At 33.9% G+C, this 15,614-nt stretch overlaps 1 pseudogene; it reads right to left on the bottom strand.

Moving 5' to 3' along the window:
- Window positions 1-8,418: 8,418 nt before the first annotated feature.
- LOC100390370 (eukaryotic translation initiation factor 2 subunit 2 pseudogene) lies at window positions 8,419-9,508 on the bottom strand (annotated as a pseudogene).
- Window positions 9,509-15,614: the final 6,106 nt, after the last annotated feature.

Genomic DNA, 15,614 nt, shown 5'->3' on the forward strand with positions numbered 1-15,614 from the left:
CATTCTTTGAGTCCTTGATCAGCCTTCCACTGAATACACAATTTAGTCTGGCTCAGTGAATCTGCATCTTTTCATAAGCAATAGGAGAAACAAGCAATCAGATATGTGTTTGTCTCAAGTGAGCCTCAGAGTGGTGACTTTGAGTTCTATCTGTCTATTTGTAGCAAGCCAATACTTCCTGACAATCACACAGACAGGCCTGCATGACAGTCACGTAGACAGGCCTGGATAGTACCCCAGTTGTACCAACAAAGTTTCACAGCACTGCCTTAGCATTGAGCAAATAATTAAAATAAGGGAAATCAATGCCCAGATATCAAAGCTAGAAATGAAACATATGGTCAGTAGGAGCCTTGAACAGGCTTCTCCCTAATCTGGAGCAAGTCAAAATAATGGAGACAGCCTTACATTCCTTATGCCAGGAGCCAACTCAGGTCGATGAAATTTGAGATAAATCAAGGCTAAAGAGGCAGATCTTGAAAATACCAGGGCCCTCACAATTTGATCAGACTCAAAAAGCAATTTTGGCCTCTCACCTTCTAGTTAAAATAAAATTAGTTGCTTATAAACTTAGGCAAATGAGATGGGCGAACGTGATGATATGTGTAGGCACATAACCCCAATTGTAACACTTTGAATTGGTCTGGTAAAACTCTCTGACTCTCTGTATCCAGTTACAGCAATACACTCCCTTCTTTTGCAGTTTGTCTACTTCTCATTATTGGATTGTGAGAACGCTCAGCCAGACCAAGCTTATTTTAGGAATACTTAGTGCACAGGGAATTTTCTTGTGGAAAAATTATGAGGGAGATATGTAGCTTCTTATCTCTGTAGCGATTTTATTTAGAAATAACATGGGAGGCAGGTTTACCTAACACAGTTTCCAGCTTGACTTGTCTTTTGGCTTAGTGATTTGAGGATCCTGAGATTTATTTTTCTTTTACAAGTATTTCTCTTATCAGGTTTGACAAACTCTACCTGACCTGGTCAAATCTGAGTGAGAATTCCAAATTATGAAAAACAAGGCTTCTGAATTTGCTAAAATTCCCCACAACTGATAAAAAAGTAAAAAAATAAAAAACTGCTTTTTTCTCTGCCTTTTTTTTTAAGGAGAGAAGGAAAGAAAAAAAAGGAGTGAAGGAGAGGAAGAAAGAGGAAAAGAGGGAGAGAGAATGGAAATGCTGCTTTATTCTAAAAAATGGGTATGATAATGGCTGATCAATATTTCATTTAAACCTATGAGTAGGTGTGATGTGGTATTGGCAAGAATGTATATTTTCTATATTTAAAGTGGAGAGCTTTATAAATATTTATTAAGTTTACTTGTTCCGGATCTGAGTTCGAGTCCTGGATATCCTTATTAATTTTCTGTCTCGTTGAGTCTAAGTCTCTTTATAGGTCCTATGTATCTGGGTGTTAGGATCGTTAGCTCTTATTGTTGCATTGATTCTTTTACCACTATATCTTTGTTGTTTTAAAATCTATTTTATCAGATGCGAGAACTGCAACTCCTGCTTTTTATTTATTTATTTATTTTTGCTCTCCATTTGGTTGGTAAATCTTTCTCCATCCCCTTGTTTTGAGTCTTTGTGTATCCTTGCATGTGAAATGGGTCTGGATGTAGCATATCGTTAGGTTTTGGCTGTATCTTTTGATTGGGGGATTTAGTCGATTTAAATTTAGGATTACTGCCATTTGATGTTAACTGGCTATTTTATCCATTTGTTGATGTAAATTCTTCTTTATGTTGATGCTCTTTACTTTTTGGTATATTTTTAGAAAGGCTAATACTGGTTGTTTCTTTCTATGTGTAATGCTTCTTTCAGAAACTTTTGTGAAGCAGGCCTGGCGGTAATAGAATCTCTGCGTACTTGCTTGTTCATAAAATATTTTTTTTCCTTCAGTTGTGACGCTTAGTTTGCCTGGATATGAAATTCTGGGCTGAAAGTTCTGTTCTTTAAGGATGTTGAATATTGGCCCCCACTCTCTTCTGGCTTTAGGGTTTCTGCTGAGAGATCTGCTGTACATCTGATAGGCTTCCCTTTGTGGGTAACCTGACCTTTCTCTCTGGCTGCCCTTAGTATTTTCTCCTTTGTTTCAACCCTGGTGAATCTAATGATTATGTGCCTTGGGGTTGCTCTTCTTGAGGAATATCTTTGTGGTGTTCTCTGTATTACCTGGGGTTGAATATTGGCCTGCTTTGCTAGGTTGGGAAAGTTTTCCTGAATAATATCCTGAAGAATATTTTCCAGCTTGGATTCATTCTCTCTATCACATTCAGGTACACCTATCAAACGTAAATTAGGTCTTTTCACATAGTCCCATATTTCTTGGAGACTTTGCTCATGCCTTTTGTTCCTTTTTTCTCTATTCTTGTCTTCTCGATTTATTTCATTAAGTTGGTCTTCTGCTTTCTTTAAAATTATTTTTAATTTTACTTTTCTTTTACCCTATTTCTTATACCTTTCTTTTCATCTTTAGTACCAAGTGAGCAAGTGAGCAAAAAAATCTAGCAAAGGCTTCTAATAATTCAGATCCCTTAACAAAGAGAATAAGGTCAACACTCACTTTTTTTAAGAGTATACTGCTTTCTTTGTGAAGTTTCAAGTGTCATGGGCAGATTTCTTTTAAGTCTAAAGTTCTGCCTTTTATTGGATTATCTAATCTCTTTGGCGTTGGTGGGTACTAGAGGGTATTTTGTACTGTTAAGAAATTTGACCTTGGTGTGTGTAGTGGCAAATTAGAATGACAATGTTAGGGATCTCTGAACAAAATGTATAGAAAATGGTCATTTCTACAAGGAACAACTCATTTATTCAAACATTTAGATAAAAATGTCATTGTGTATGCCCTAAAACCTGCATGCTTTTTTGGCCCTGTTTCTTAAAGGGCTTCACCCAAAATTTAGTAATCTACTAAAACTGAGATGAAAAGACCATCTATCAAACTAAATAATTTAAATAAATCTCTGTGTAGAAAATTTTCATATTTAAATAAAATCTCATTTTTTGTAAAGATAACTGTGTCTTTGCACTTAAACCACTAGAAATTCTAACTAGGGAATAGACAATGTTTTAAAGTTTACATAACAGACCTTACTTTTGTTTACATCTATGTTTATGCCTTTGAAATGTATATTTTCTACCTTTTTTTAAAACCTAAGTCATGTTTTTGGAGATTCAAATTTAGAGTTACTTACTTAACAATTCTTTATGACAAGGGACAGATAATCAAGAAATTAATAATCTGTATCAGGGGCTATAACATGTTTCAAAATAGGCAAATGAAACATTTTAAATCTATAAGATCTGCCTCTGTCTGAGTCTTCTATGTCAATATGTTTTTATGTGTGTTGTGGAAATGGTATTCATTAATCATATTAGAGAATTCTAATTAACTTGTTCAAAGGAAAGTGTTTATTAAATTAATAGAAGCTAGCTCAGAGACTTTCCAGTTCACAGGACTATAGCAATCTTTGGTAAGATTAATTTAGTAAGTTTAGTCTCAAAATTTTCTCCAGCAATTTAAAATATTAAAGCCATGTTTGAACCCTGAATATCTGAGACAGATTTTAGTTAATTTAGAAAATTTATTGCCAAGGTTGAGGATGAGGACCCATGACAAAACCTCAGGAGGTCTTGATGACATTGGCCCAAGGTGATCAGAGCACAGCTTGGTTTTATACATTTTAGAGAGACATAAAACATTAACATATGCTAAATGCCAAAATATAAAAGTTAGAAGTCAGATTAATCACTAAACATTACACTAGAGGAACAAACAAACAAAAAACAGCAAATCAATCCTGCAGCTAGCAGAAAACAAGAAATAACCAAAACTATTGCAAAATTGAATGTAACCGAGAGTCAAAAAAACCATACCAATGATCAACAAAACTAGAGTTTGGATCATTGAAAGAATAAGTAAGATGGATAGATTACTAACTAGACTAATTAAAAAAAAGATCAAAATAAATAAAATCAGAAATGAGAAAGGGAACATTACCATAAACCCCTCAGAAACACAGAAACCCTCAAAGACCATTACAAATACCTGTATGCACACAAACTGGAAAATCTACAAAAATGGATAAATTTCTAGAAATATACAACCTCCCAAGTTTAAACAACGAAGTAATTGAAACCCTAAACAGATTAATAGCAATTTCCAAAATTGAATCAGTAACAAGAAGTCTACTAATCAGAAGAAAAGCCCTGGACCAGATGGATTCACAGCTGAATTCTTCAGACATACACAGAAGAAGAGCTAGTGTCATTTCTACTAAAAATATTACAAAAATTTAAAGAGAAGAGATTCCACCCAAACTCATGTTATAAGGCAAGCGTAATTCTGATATGAAAACCTAGAAGAGACATAAGAAAAAAAAAGAAGTTTCCAATATTCTTGATGAACATACATGCAAAAATGCTTGACATAGTAGTAGCAAACCAAATCCAGTAGGACATCAAAAAGCTAATCCACTACATTCAACTACGCTTTATCCCTGGGATGCAAGTTTTGTGCACCATACAAAAATTAATAAATGTGATTCTTCACTTAAATAGAAGTAAAAACAAAAACCAATATTTGGGACCTGAATTTTACTCTACCAAATGTGCCTAACAGACATCTACAGAACTTCTCATCCAAAAAAAAAAGAATATTCATCTGCACATGACACATAGCCAAAAAGTGACCAAAAATCTCAATAGATGCGTAAAACCTTATAATGAAATCCAACAATCCTTCAGAGTAAAAGCCTTCAACTAACTAGGCTTTGAAGGAACACATCTCAAAATAATAACAGCTATCTATGACAATCCCATAGCCAGTATCATCCTGAATGGGTAAAAGCTGCAAGCATTCTTCTTGAGAAACAGAACAGGACAAGGATGCCTACTCTCATTACTCCTATTCAACATAATACTGGAAGTCCTTGCCAGAGCAATCAAGCAAAAGAAAGAAAAGGCATCCAAATAGTAGGAGAGGAAGTCAAACTATCTCTGTTTGCAGATGATATGATGTTTTACCTAGAAAACTCCATAGTCTCTGCCTAAAAGCTCTTAAATCTATGAACCACTTTAGTAAAGTTTCAGGATACAAAAATCAATATACAATAGCATTTCTATATACCAACATCCAAGCTGACAGCCAAATCAAAAATGCAATCACATTCACAATACACACACACACACACACACACACACACATGCAGAATACAGGTAATGAGGGAGATGAAGATCTCCACAATAATAATTGCAAAACACTGCTAAAAAAAATCAGATGTCATGAACAAATGGAAAAAGACATTTTATGTTATAGGTAGGAAGAATGAATATTGTTAAAATGACCATGCTGCTCAAAGCAATCTAGAGTCAATGTTACTTCTACCCAATTACCAGTAGTTGTGCCTAACAGACATCTACAGAACTAGATGGATTTAGAGGAAAGTATTATAAAATTCATATGAAACCAAAAAAAAAAAAAAAAAACCCAAATAGACAAGGCCATCCTAAGCTAAAAGAACAAAGCTAGAGGCATCACTTTACCTGACTTCAAACTATCTTAGAATGCTACAGTAACCAAAACAGCACAGTACTGGTACAAAAACAGATACATAGACAAATGGCACAAAATAGAGAGCCCAGAAATAAAGGCATACACCAACAGCTATCTGATCTTTGTCAAAGTCAATAAGAATGAGCAACAAGAAAATGACTCACTATTCAATAAATATTGCTGGGATAACTGGCAGCCATATGTAGAAGATGGATACTGGACCTCTTTTTTACACCATACACAAAAATGAACTCAAGATGGATTAAACCCTTAAATGTAAAACCCACAACTATTAAAACTCTAGATTGGGCATAGTGGCTCATGTTTGTAGTCCCAACACTTTGGGAAGCTGAGGTGAGTGGATCACCTGAGGTCGGGAGTTTGAGAACAGCCTGACTAACATGGAGAAAACCCATCTCTACTAAAAATACAAAGTTAGCTGGGTGTGGTGGAACATGCCTCTAATTGCAGCTACTTGGGAGGCTGAGGTAGGAGAATTGCTTAAACTCGGGAGACGCAGCTTGCAGTGAGCCAAGTTGGCACCGTTGCACTCCAGCTGGGCAACAAGAGCAAAAGTCAGTCTCAAAAACATAAGCAACAAAACAAACAAACAAAAAACCCTGGAAGATAACCTAGGAAATACCACTGTAGACATAAGACCTGATAAAAATTTTACTATGAGGATACCAAAAGCAGTTGCAACAAAAACAAAAATGACAAATGGTACCTAGTTAAATAGCTTCTGCACAGCAAAAGAAACTATCAGCAAAGTAAATAACCTACACAATCGGAGAATATACTTGCAATTATGCATCCAAGAAAGGTCTAATAACCAGAATCCATAAAGAACATTAACAAGCAAGGCTGGGCATAATGTCTCACACCTGTATTCTCAGCACTTTGGGAGGCCGAGGCTGGTGGATCACTTGAGGTCAGAAGTTTGAGACCAGCCTGGCCACCACTGTGAAACCCCATCTCTACTAAAAATACAAAAATTATCCTGGTGTGGTGGTGGGCACCTGTAATCCCAGCTACTTTGGGGGCTGAGGAACGAGAATTGCTTGAACTTGAGAGACAGAGGTTGCAGTGAGTCAAGATCATGCAACTGCACTCTAGCCTGGGGGAAATAGAGAAAAAAAGAAAAAAAAAAGTTAACAAGCAAAAACAAGTAACCCTATTAAAAATTGGTAATGGTAAAGGGCATGAAGTGATACTTTTCAAAAACAAAACTCATTTGGCCATCAAGCGCATGACAAAATGCTCAACATCACTAATCATTAGAGGAATACAATCAAACCACAATGAGATGCCGTGTCACAAGAGTCAGCGTGGCTGTTTTTAAAAAGTAAAAACTAACAGATGCTGGTGAGGTTATGGAGAAGAGGGAACACATACACTGGTGGTGAGAATGTAAGTTATTACGTTGGCACAAAAGTAATTGGGGTTTTTGCCATTAAAGTTGGTTTTACTTCAACGCCAAAAAAAAATTATTTTTGTGCCAACCTAATAGTTTGATCATTGTGGAAAGTAGTGTGATAATTTCTCACAAATCCTAAAACAGAACTACCATTTGGTCTAGCAATTTTATTATTGGGTATACACCTAACGGAATATGAATCATTCTACTTTTAAGATACATGTGTGTGTATGCTCATTGCAATACTATTCACAATAACAAAGACTTGGTATCAACCTAAATGCCAATAAATGTTAGAGTAGATAAAGAAAACCTGATATATAGGTGTATATATATATATATATAATGGAATACTATGTAGTCATTGAAATGAATGAGATTATGTTTTCTGCAGCAACATGGTTGGAGATGGAGGCTATTATCCTAAGCGAACTAACACAGAAACAGAAAATAAAGTACCACAATTTCTCACTTTAAAGTGACAGTTAAGCATTCAGCACATGTAGACACAAAGAAGGGAACAAGAGACACAGGGGTCAGTTTTAAGCTGGAGGGTGGGAGGAGGATGATGATCAAAAAATTACCTACCTGGTGCTATGTTTATGTCCTGGTTGACAAAACAATGTGTACACCAAACCCCCACAATATGCAATTTACTTGTATAACAAATCTGTCCACATACTCATGAACCTAAAATAAAATTTTTTAAAAATCTTGAGAGAAATAAGAATGCAAAACAATATGTCAACAACTATTGGATATAGCAACAGTAGTTCTAAGGTAATAAGGTAATATGGTAATAAATGACTGTCACTAAAAAAGAAGACTTTTTTCTTTCAGATAGAGTCTCACTTTGTCACCCCGGCTGGAGTCCAGTGGCACAATCTCTGCTCATTGCAACCTTGATCTCCTGGGCTCAAGTGATCCTCCCACCTTAGCCTCCCACTCTCAAATACCTAGGACTACAGGCACGCTCCACAACACCTGACTAATTTTTTTTGTTTTTTTTTTGTAGAGATGGGATTTCACGATGTTGCTCTGGCTGGTCTTGAACTCCTAAACTCAAGCCATTCGCCTGCTTTGGCCTTTGAAAATGCTAGTATTACAGAAGTCAGCCACTGTACCCTGCCAAAATGAAAAAAAATTTTTTTGAAAGAATCACTGTTATAACTTAAATTTATATTAAGTTTTACAGAAGTCTATGAATGATTTTTAAAAAGCACCTTCTTACCCCATATCATGTTTCTCTGACAGTTGTTAAAGTAGGCAACGAGTATGTCAACAGCCTGAGCGTCAGCGTCTTGCAAGGATTTCAGAGCATCCACTCGCCAAAGAACTTGGCAGCTTTTTTATCTTGTTTTTAATACAACGGTGTATCTACTCTAATGGCAACCTGTCCAGCCACATCTCCACAACACTCTGCAAAATCAGCGATTAGCAAATTAGTTAGCTTTGGCATGGAGCTGTGCTCGCTTGCCCGAGACAGCCTGGAAGCCGGTTTTGATACGGGCAACAGAACATCTAGAATGACGTTTCGCACTGTAGGAAATAGAGTCGCGTGTCCTGCAGGATTGTGTCTGGTGATCGGCATGTGTGACAAGTGACATATTCTTTGATATATCTTCTCAAGACATTTTCTATGTTTCTGTTGGAATCTTCCTTTGATTACAATTTGGTTATTACCATCTATAGAACCACTTGTACCCAATTCAGCCAACGAAAATGCAAGGAGATGTTTGGGCTGACGATGTAATCGTTTACAGATATCTGTAAAGTTGACAAAAGAAGTTTTCTTGGTTCCTACTCGGACGACCTGTGGAGGTTTCATGACAAATTTCCTTTTCTCCCCAGCAACCATATCTGGATTCTTTTCCCTCATGATGTTGAACACTCAATTCAGCAGCTCCTCATATGTGTAGTCTCTTTCTGAGCCTGCCCAAGCAGGGCCTGTCTGATTACTGACTGAGATGCCATCATCTTTTTTGAGGTCTTCATCTTCTAGAGCTTCATCTTTCTCTAGTATTTCATCCTAATCTGGGAACTTGACATTCTTCTTTTTCTTTTTATTGCCAAGCTTAATGTCAGGTCATCCTCTGGTTCAGCAGGTTCTTGAACATCACTTTCAATCTTAAGATCCTTTACACCTTCTTCAGCTTCATCAATATCAAATATCTTTTTAGTTTTTTTCTTCCTTTTATTTTGATTAAATAAGTTCAAGTCATCTACATCATCAGAAGCATGTTTTTTCCTACTGTCCTCTTCATCAGCTTCCAAATCTTTGTCCTCAGTTGGCTCTGGCTCCACTTCTTTTGTTTCTGAAGGCTAGGTTTCCTCTGTTTGGGTATCCCCTTCCTCATCTAACATAAAAGGCTTCTTCTTCTTTTTCTTCTTGCTTATGGTAGGATCAAAAATCATTTCGTCCCCAGACATGGCTGCGGCTTGAGTGGGCTCAGCTCGGATGGGAAGTCCGACGGGTCAGCCCCAGGTTCCGGCGGCAGCGCTGCTCCTGCCGATACCTCTCCCACCACCGCAGCAGGCTCTTGCATCCGAAAAATTTCTAACAATTTAACAATATACCTCAAGAAGCTAGAATAACAGGAAAAAATGAAATCTAAATTTTGTACAAGAAAAAATAGTATTGCTCAGAGCAGAAATAAAGAAAATAGAAACTAAAAAATTCAAAAGATGAACAAAACAGATTTTTCTTAAATACTAGCAAAATAAAAAACTTTATCTAGACTAAGAAAAGAAAGAGTGAAGACAAACAAAATTGGAGATAAAAAGTAGACATTACAAATATTGTCACAGAAATACAAAGGATCACAAGAGACTATTATGAATAATTACATTCCAAAATATTTAATAACATAGAAGAAATGTATAAATTTCTGGTCACATACAACTCACAAAAACTAAATTAAAACAGGAATTCTGAACAGACCAATAACAAGTGAGGAAATTGAATCAGTAATAAATATTCTTCAATCAAAGAAATGTTTGGGCTTTATGGACTTCACAATTGAAGTCCACTGAACACTTAAGAAAAACTATTTCAGAGTGTTGAAGAGAAAGAGATGCTTCCAAACTCATTTGATGAAGCCAATGTTACTCTGATTTCAAAACTGGATGAGCACACAACAAAAAAACCAACTACAGCCTCAAACCACTGATGAACATCGATTTTTAATTTTTCAACAAGATACTAGAAAACTGAATTCAATACCACATTAAAAAGATCCTTCACTATGATCAAATGTGATTCATCACAAAGACACAAGTTTGGTTAACATATGCAAACCAATACAAATGATATACTACATTAACAAAAAATGAAAACGTATGATTACTTCAGTAAAGTCAGAAAAAGCATTTGACAAAATTTAACATTCCTTTATGATGAAAACTCTCAACAAATTAGGTATAGAAGTTATGTAATTCAACACAATAAAGGCCATTAATGACAAACCAGCAGCTAATATTACACTGAATAAGAAAAGGCTGAAAGTTTTTTCTCTTAGGTTAGGAAGACAATGATGCCCACTTTTACTTTTTTTATTCAACCTACTACTGGAAGCCTCTGAGCGTTTTTAATATACATCCTTGCTAATCTAAATGCACCTTCGAATAACACTATAATAACTTTAAGTGTAGTGTAGATTACATTTAAGAGAGCACTCCTAATTTCCACCTTGTGTCTCTCATTACATTGCTGTCATGTATTTACATTGTCTATATGATGTAATTGTCTAATATCTTCTTACTATTATTATTTTAAGCTTGATATTTCAGTTCAATTAATAGAAATGAATTATTTTATTTTACCTATGTTTATTCTTCTCTGTTGCTTTTGTTTGTTTGTTTGTTTATGAATGACCTATGTTTTTTTTTCTATCTAAATAATGTATTTTAACATTCTTTAATGGCATGTAGGCTGTTAATGAATTTTCCCCTCAGACGGTTTTTAATGTTTTTGTTTTTATTTCAATTTCTGAAGGATACTTTATCTGGATATCACATTATTATCTTTGATTTTTTTAATACTTTAAACTTGAACACTTCCCAATCTTCTTGCTTGTATGGTTTTCAATGAGAAGACAACTATAGTTTTTTTTATTTTTTATTTTTTAAATCTTTATTCTATAGGTAAGTCTTACTCTCTCCAGCCTCTTTAAGACCTCATCTTTGGTTTTCTGCAATTTTAGTAAGATACACCTACGTGTTCATAATTTCATGTTTATACTTCTTGGTGTTCAGTAAGTTTCTTGGATCTGTAGTTTGGTGTATGTCATTAAGTTTGGAAACTACTTGGTTATTATTACCTCAAATAATTCTGCTGTTCTCTTTTTTCTTTATTTTTCTCTGGTATTTTTGTCTGGCACTTTATGTATGGTATACTTCTTGAATATGTCCCATAGTTGTCAAATGTTCTCTTCTTCTTATTTTTATACTGTTTTTCTTTGTATTTCTGTTGGAAATTTTCTATTTACCTGTCTTTGAAATTACTGATTCTCTCCTCAGACTTATTCAGGTCACAACTAAATTCCAGAAATCATTCTTTACTTTTGCTATTTTGGTTTTGATTTCTATAATTTTCTTTTTATTATTTTTCTTTAGAATGACATTCTCTCTTCTTTTGTTTCTCAACTGTTCATGCATATTTTCTAATTCTTCAGTTGGAGCTATTAACTTATTTATCATAGTTATTTTAAATGCTCTGACTGATATTTATAAGATTATACATGAGACTGGTTGTGATGCTTTTATTTGTCTCCACATTTCTACTATTAAGATGACTTGCACATTTATTTTCATAACTGCATATCATGTATCAGGTAATAGAATATGATACATTTTTAATGTGAGGTTTTATGGTAATATAGATGGCAGTTGGCCTGTGTTAGATAATTGCTGTAGCTATATGTGCCAGATGCTTTAAATTTTTCTAGTGTTCTCATTTTTATATGCTTTTTTGTTTTTGTTCTTCCCTGAGAACTCTTTATTAGATTCTGTTTCTTGCAGCAGTTTCTGTTGTAACCTACTTTATTCTCACTGTCTTTTTGTTCGTATTTGCTTCATATATTTTAAAGCTCTTCTTTTATAAATGGTTATGAGATGAATTGTGTTTCTTCCAAAATTCATGTGTTGAATTCCTTTCAGAACCACAGAAATGACTTTACTTGGAAATTAGACCATTCCAGTTGTAATTAGTTTAAAGTCACTAAGATGGGTCCTAATTTAACATGACTGGTGTTCTTTTAAATAGAGAGTTTTGTAACAGAAACAGAAACACAGAGAGAATGTCATAATGATGAAGGTGATGCATAAAGATGAAGGTGATGCAGCAGAAGCCAAGGAAAATCAAAGATTGCCAGCAAACCAACAGAAGCTAGGGGAGATGTAGAGAATAAATTCTCATTCACAGTGCTCAGAAGAATCAAATTGATCTTGGATTTCTAGCCTTCAGAACTTTGGCATAATACATTTCTATTTCCTTAAGCCATTTAGGTTTTGATACTTTGTTATAGCTGCCCTAAAAAACTAATACAAATAACTCCCATTTAAGATAATAAGTCTTTTTAAAAATTTCTGTTTTGGGTTTTGGGGTGCATATGAAGGTGTGTTACATAGGTAAACACATGTCACAGGGGTTTGTTGTACATATTATTAGAGCACTCTGATATCAAGCTCAGTAACCAATAGTTCTCTTCTTCTCCTCTTCTTCCCAGCACGCTCTCAAGTAGACTACAGTGTCTATTGAGACAGGCATTTTGCAATATCAAAAAGAAGACTTAGCAAACAAAGGATAAGTCTTTTTAATGTTGTAAAATGCCCCTATTCATTTATGGTAACACTTTTATTTTGAAGTGCACATTTTATAAAATTAATATATACATCCTGGCTCTTTCATGATTAAAATTTCATTATAAATTCTTTTTATCTTTTTATTCTTGTTCTGTTTTTTTCATAGTGAAAGTGGGTTTCTTGTAGACAGCGTAAATGTCATCTTCTTATATTAATAGAAATATTAGAAATTTTATATTTGTTGTAGTTATTAACATAATTATTAAGTCTACATATTCATTGTTTTTTACTTCTTTGCTTTCTCTTGCTTACATTCTTTAAGATGAATTAGTTATTTATTATTAATTTCCTTTATTTCTTCTATCAACATTTTGTTTTGCCTCAGTGTTTTTAGTGATTATTCCAGAAATCACAATGTGCGTTTTCCATTATGATAGCTTAAGAGATACATTAAAATACTTCACAACATAAAAACTTAGAACTGTAATTCTATATGCTCCTTGCATTCCTGTCTAAATTTACTCTCCCACTTATTTTTTTGAAAGTTGTTCACAAATTTATACTTTCTCACATATTTACACTTTATAGTGCTCATAATTTTTTTCTTCAATTATAAGCATTCATCTAATGTTTGTTTTCATGGATACTCCAAAACTTTTCTTAGATTTTTTTTTTTAGATGCTGACTGAACATTCTCTCAGCATTAGCTTCTCTTAAAATGTTTTATTCTATTATTATTTTAATTATTATGTAGAATTCTAGAGGGGCAGTTTTCAATATTTTAGAGATGTTATTTTATTGTATTCTGACTGTCTTTATTTCTGATGATAAATTAGCTCTCATTCTTACCATTGCTTAATGTACATGATTTTTCTCTGACTATATTTAACGTTTTGTCTTTACCTACTTCATTGTACAGAACCATATCTAAAAAATATCTTGGTGTTTCACATTTTATTGATAAAAAATATTTCTTTTTTCAAAAAGCCTAATCTTCTCTTACTGGTGCTATTAAAGTAGTAATTATATAAATGAAAAAAAAATTTATGCAGTGACTTAGACTGAAGAGTTACATAAGTTTTTAAAAGCTAATGATAAAGTCATATGGATGAAGAAACTACCCAATTCATGCTTCGATTCTCACTTGTAATTTTTTTTACTTAAAGCTAGGTATGGTCACACTGTAAATCATCTGTGCTCCATTTCCATATTACTTCCTAACCTAAACTGTAGAAAAATGAGAGAGTACATTTTAAAATTTGGATTTAGTAATATCTTATATATTGCATTTCCCGTGAGTTAGGTATAGAAACTTACTTCCTTAAAATATATAAAACATTTTTTCTAATTAGATTTGTCTGAGAAAATGTCACCAGACTTAATTAAAATCAAGTTATATAAAGAAGAATAAATATTAATGCAATGGCAGTTTTTTTTCAAGCCAAATCACCACTAACTTGAACATAAATGGAATGAGTACCTATACCATACTCAGCATTTTTGGTTTCAGGTAATTTTTTACTTGTATCTAAGGACCATATATTTTATCCATTACTATTATGTTTGCATCGTAAAAAAGCTAAACATATTTTTTATTGTAGTAATTTTCCTCATCATATTATTGCAGTTAATATTTCAACTTATAGAAAAATATCTTGAATGTAGTAGATACAATGATAGACTTAGGACATAGGTTTAAGTCTAAGTAATCTGTCAAAAACTGTGTGAGGTGAAGGCTGGGTTTACAATATCATTTAATGCATTTCTCATTTGGAGTTTTATTTTTCTTGAAGACATTGAGTTTTTACAACTACGAATATAGGTTTGACTTAATAGTAGGACTTAAGAGGATAACATGTGAATAATGATAATTTACTGAGAATAAATACACTTCCATTTTTCCAATGTATATCCTAATGTGAAGTATTATTCTCTACTTCTATTTTCATTTTTTCACCTGGGTAAATAGTAGTCATCCTGATCTCAGTTTAAATATACCTTCTTCTGGAAAGTCTTCTGAGGTAATAAGCTTAACAAGCCCCCAAAGATTTCCATGCCCTAATTTTCAGAACCTGCGAATTTTTTGTTATATGGCAAAGAAAATTTTGAAGGTGTAATTAAATTTGTGTGCCTTAAAATAGGAAGAATTTCTTTGATTATTGAAGTGGAACCTATCTAATCACTTGAAATCTTAAAAGTAGAAGAGAAAGTTGTGTCAGCAGGACAAAAATTCAAATTGCTATTTATGCTTCTGAAATTTATGTGTTATGTGTAAGGACTGAAGAAAATTCTATAAAACCTAAGAGCAGCCTCCAGCTGACAGTGAGCAAAGAAATGGGGATCTTAGTCCTAAAATGACATGAAGCTGAATTCTACTAAAAATTTAAATAAGCCAGGAGGCAGATATTTCCACAGAGTCTCCAGTAAAGAACATATTTCTGCTGATTTTTAGTCCAGTGATACCTCTGTGAGACTTCTAACCTAAGGAACTGTGGGATTATAAATGAATATTATTTTTAGTCATTAAGTTTTTGGTGATTTGTTATTATGGCAATGGAGAATAAATACATGTTCCATAACCTCTATCATATAACTGGAAACTGAGCCTTCCTTCAAATAGTGAGCGAGAAATTTAGTCCTACTCTCAAAAGCCATTTAACTGAGCCACCACCACTGAACTGGATCCTCCAGTAACCTATTACTTCAACTCAAGCTTTAAGATGACCTCAACCACAGCTGACATTGTAACTGCAACTTTATGAGAGACCCTGAGCAAAAGTCACCCAGGTAAGTCACTCTCAAATTCCTGATCCACAATAACTGTAGGATAATAAGT

This window comes from Callithrix jacchus, chromosome X, assembly GCF_049354715.1.
Source record: "Callithrix jacchus isolate 240 chromosome X, calJac240_pri, whole genome shotgun sequence".
Lineage (NCBI taxonomy): Eukaryota > Metazoa > Chordata > Mammalia > Primates > Cebidae > Callithrix > Callithrix jacchus.